This window comes from Schistocerca piceifrons, unplaced genomic scaffold, assembly GCF_021461385.2.
Source record: "Schistocerca piceifrons isolate TAMUIC-IGC-003096 unplaced genomic scaffold, iqSchPice1.1 HiC_scaffold_1349, whole genome shotgun sequence".
Taxonomy (NCBI): domain Eukaryota; kingdom Metazoa; phylum Arthropoda; class Insecta; order Orthoptera; family Acrididae; genus Schistocerca; species Schistocerca piceifrons.
Genome location: NW_025727179.1, coordinates 5001 through 10000, shown reverse-complemented (window position 1 = coordinate 10000; position 5000 = coordinate 5001). Strand labels below are relative to the sequence as shown.

Here is a 5000-nt window from a genome sequence, read left to right as displayed (position 1 = left end):
AACCTTGTTACGACTTTTACTTCCTCTAAATGATCAAGTTTGGTCATCTTTCCGGTAGCATCGGCAACGACAGAGTCAATGCCGCGTACCAGTCCGAAGACCTCACTAAATCATTCAATCGGTAGTAGCGACGGGCGGTGTGTACAAAGGGCAGGGACGTAATCAACGCGAGCTTATGACTCGCGCTTACTGGGAATTCCTCGTTCATGGGGAACAATTGCAAGCCCCAATCCCTAGCACGAAGGAGGTTCAGCGGGTTACCCCGACCTTTCGGCCTAGGAAGACACGCTGATTCCTTCAGTGTAGCGCGCGTGCGGCCCAGAACATCTAAGGGCATCACAGACCTGTTATTGCTCAATCTCGTGCGGCTAGAAGCCGCCTGTCCCTCTAAGAAGAAAAGTAATCGCTGACAGCACGAAGGATGTCACGCGACTAGTTAGCAGGCTAGAGTCTCGTTCGTTATCGGAATTAACCAGACAAATCGCTCCACCAACTAAGAACGGCCATGCACCACCACCCACCGAATCAAGAAAGAGCTATCAATCTGTCAATCCTTCCGGTGTCCGGGCCTGGTGAGGTTTCCCGTGTTGAGTCAAATTAAGCCGCAGGCTCCACTCCTGGTGGTGCCCTTCCGTCAATTCCTTTAAGTTTCAGCTTTGCAACCATACTTCCCCCGGAACCCAAAAGCTTTGGTTTCCCGGAGGCTGCCCGCCGAGTCATCGGAGGAACTGCGGCGGATCGCTGGCTGGCATCGTTTATGGTTAGAACTAGGGCGGTATCTGATCGCCTTCGAACCTCTAACTTTCGTTCTTGATTAATGAAAACATACTTGGCAAATGCTTTCGCTTCTGTTCGTCTTGCGACGATCCAAGAATTTCACCTCTAACGTCGCAATACGAATGCCCCCGCCTGTCCCTATTAATCATTACCTCGGGTTCCGAAAACCAACAAAATAGAACCGAGGTCCTATTCCATTATTCCATGCACACAGTATTCAGGCGGGCTTGCCTGCTTTAAGCACTCTAATTTGTTCAAAGTAAACGTGCCGGCCCACCGAGACACTCAATAAAGAGCACCCTGGTAGGATTTCAACGGGGTCCGCCTCGGGACGCACGAGCACGCACGGGGCGGTCGCACGCCTTCGGCTCGCCCCACCGGCAGGACGTCCCACGATACATGCCAGTTAAACACCGACGGGCGGTGAACCAACAGCGTGGGACACAAATCCAACTACGAGCTTTTTAACCGCAACAACTTTAATATACGCTATTGGAGCTGGAATTACCGCGGCTGCTGGCACCAGACTTGCCCTCCAATAGATACTCGTTAAAGGATTTAAAGTGTACTCATTCCGATTACGGGGCCTCGGATGAGTCCCGTATCGTTATTTTTCGTCACTACCTCCCCGTGCCGGGAGTGGGTAATTTGCGCGCCTGCTGCCTTCCTTGGATGTGGTAGCCGTTTCTCAGGCTCCCTCTCCGGAATCGAACCCTGATTCCCCGTTACCCGTTACAACCATGGTAGGCGCAGAACCTACCATCGACAGTTGATAAGGCAGACATTTGAAAGATGCGTCGCCGGTACGAGGACCGTGCGATCAGCCCAAAGTTATTCAGAGTCACCAAGGCAAACGGACCGGACGAGCCGACCGATTGGTTTTGATCTAATAAAAGCGTCCCTTCCATCTCTGGTCGGGACTCTGTTTGCATGTATTAGCTCTAGAATTACCACAGTTATCCAAGTAACGTGGGTACGATCTAAGGAACCATAACTGATTTAATGAGCCATTCGCGGTTTCACCTTAATGCGGCTTGTACTGAGACATGCATGGCTTAATCTTTGAGACAAGCATATGACTACTGGCAGGATCAACCAGGGAGCTGCGTCAACTAGAGCTGAGCAGCCGGCCGCCCGGGAGTGTGTCCCGGGGGCCCGCGCGAACACGCAAGCGTCCGCTCAATCATTCTGCAAACAGGAGGAGGCTGAGCTCCCCTGCACAATACACCTCGAAACCCTCTCAGGTCCCGGCGGCGCGCAGCGCCGTCCCAAGTACTTGGTCGGGTTCGAGAGAGGCGCAATCGCCCGGAGTTAGGCGAGTAGACGCTTTCGGTGCGACCACCCGTGCTCCCAACTGAGCTTGCCGCTGCCGACAGAGGCCCGGGAGCGTGCTGTCGTGGCATTGCCGGCGGGAGACAACACGCGCCACCTACGGTGACCGGCAGCTCCAACGCCAGCGCCACAGAAGGACAAAAGCCCCACTTGGGTGCCGAAGCGAACTCTCCCAGCACAGCGCACACGCCAACACATCCGCACAGCTGCGATACAAACCACCAGCGAGAACCGCTGGGGCGACCGAGCAGCAGACGGCGTCGCGGCGCCGAGCGCCGGGCGGCGGCGCATCCTCAACGCACACAGTCCTCAATCGGACCAGCACACTGCAGATGTCCACCGCGCTTCGCACCGGGCCCGCGAGGACCTACTTTGGCCGCACGGCGCCGCGCGCAGGGTGCGCCGGCGCGCAGCTGCGACGCCTGCCGCGTCCGTCGGCCGGCGCGCCTGCCACTGGCCGCCCCCACCAGCCGGCTGTAGCGCGTGCGCCCACGCACCGCGCGGCCAGCACGCCGGGAGGCGCCCCCTCACCGGCCGGGGACGGTCCCACCCAGCCACCGCCGCGTATCGCTTCACACCCAGATGCCGTTCAGTTTCGTCGGCATGGTGGGTATCGCTGGAACAACCGGTTAGTACCTCAACCTATCGTCGCCATCACCGATTCACCCCTAGCGAGAACAACCGCACCACAACGGGTTACCATTTCTTCATTTGCGTAACTTCACCAGAAAACGTAGGCGTCCATCGCCATTTGCAACTTCAACCATTATTGCATGCCTGTGTCAGGTGTCACGCCACACTACGTCTGCCCACATACACGCAACAAAATGTGCACGCCTAGACAATACGTGGAAGGTGGCCCCCGTACGTATGCGATGTCCATTGCTCGAACGACTGTCAACCGGCTTCTGTAGCATGTCGCAGATATGGAACGCGCTGCACCATGCCATCACGGTGTGTGAGGAGAGACGACTAGGTCCGAATACATCAACAGACAGCTCATGCTGATCGCCATCCACGGCGTCCGTTCCTCCCACACGTCTCTATGGCGTACCACACTGCAATCCAGCTCTCATAGGGAGACGACACGTAGCTGCGTGCACAATATTTGCACTGTATGGTCCGCCGTTTTTGGGCGCAGTCGTTGTACGGTCACACATGTGCCACGATGTATCATTCAGTACATAAGGACGAATGTGCAGTACAGATTGTGGTTCACGCGTACGACATCAGCGGACAGTTGACACAGGCCGCACCACAACGTAGCCTGCGTACGTCGCATGCGAAGGGCATTGAACATGCAAACTTGTCACCAACCACCTTGCGAAGGCAGGGGGCAAGGTGGGGACGTGGGGAGAGGTGGGGGGGGGGGGGGCGGCATGTACGCCCTGCTGCCATCCACATTACAGTGTACAGCAGGAGCATGTGGAAAGTCAGCAAGACTTGCAAGGTGTTTAACATGAAGCGATACACAGGGGAGCGGGCAGTGCGAGTAGCGAACTATATTGCGAGGGTTGCGGGTGGGCAACACTACACTAATTGAACGAGTCGTATAACAATTACAGAGCAGGTTTAGGCGACAACGTGGGTTACGATAGGCGACAACGTGGGTTACGTTAGGGGACAACGTGGGTTACGTTAGGGGACAACGTGGGTTACGTTAGGGGACAACGTGGGTTACGTTAGGGGACAACGTGGGTTACGTTAGGGGACAACGTGGGTTACGTTAGGGGACAACGTGGGTTACGTTAGGGGACAACGTGGGTTAGGTTAAGGCACAACATGGGTTAGGTTAAGGCACAACATGGGTTAGGTTAAGGCACAACATGGGTTAGGTTAAGGCACAACATGGGTTAGGTTAAGGCACAACATGGGTTAGGTTACGGCACAACATGGGTTAGGTTAAGGCACAACATGGGTTAGGTTAGGGGACAACATGGGTTAGGTTAGGGGACAACATGGGTTAGGTTAAGGCACAACATGGGTTAGGTTAAGGCACAACATGGGTTAGGTTAGGGGACAACATGGGTTAGGTTAGGGCACAACATGGGTTAGGTTAGGGGACAACATGGGTTAGGTTAGGGGACAACATGGGTTAGGTTAGGGGACAACATGGGTTAGGTTAGGGGACAACATGGGTTAGGTTAGGGGACAACATGGGTTAGGTTAGGGGACAACATGGGTTAGGTTAGGGGACAACATGGGTTAGGTTAAGGCACAACATGGGTTAGGTTAGGGGACAACATGGGTTAGGTTAGGGGACAACATGGGTTAGGTTAGGGGACAACATGGGTTAGGTTAGGGGACAACATGGGTTAGGTTAAGGCACAACATGGGTTAGGTTAGGGCACAACATGGGTTAGGTTAGGGCACAACATGGGTTAGGTTAGGGCACAACATGGGTTAGGTTAGGGGACAACATGGGTTAGGTTAGGGGACAACATGGGTTAGGTTAGGGGACAACATGGGTTAGGTTAGGGGACAACATGGGTTAGGTTAGGGGACAACATGGGTTAGGTTAGGGGACAACATGGGTTAGGTTAGGGGACAACATGGGTTAGGTTAGGGGACAACATGGGTTAGGTTAGGGGACAACATGGGTTAGGTTAAGGCACAACATGGGTTAGGTTAAGGCACAACATGGGTTAGGTTAGGGGACAACATGGGTTAGGTTAGGGGACAACATGGGTTAGGTTAGGGGACAACATGGGTTAGGTTAAGGCACAACATGGGTTAGGTTAGGGGACAACATGGGTTAGGTTAAGGCACAACATGGGTTAGGTTAGGGGACAACATGGGTTAGGTTAGGGGACAACATGGGTTAGGTTAAGGCACAACATGGGTTAGGTTAAGGCACAACATGGGTTAGGTTAAGGCACAACATGGGTTAG

At 54.4% G+C, this 5000-nt stretch overlaps 1 non-coding gene across 1 annotated transcript in view; it reads right to left on the bottom strand.

Moving 5' to 3' along the window:
* LOC124732499 overlaps nt 1-1879 on the bottom strand; it is a 1909-nt gene extending 30 nt beyond the window's left edge. The window contains exon 1 of the ribosomal RNA XR_007008736.1: nt 1-1879. This exon is cut by the window's left edge and continues 30 nt beyond it. This is a non-coding gene — a ribosomal RNA (small subunit ribosomal RNA).
* Nucleotides 1880-5000: the final 3121 nt, after the last annotated feature.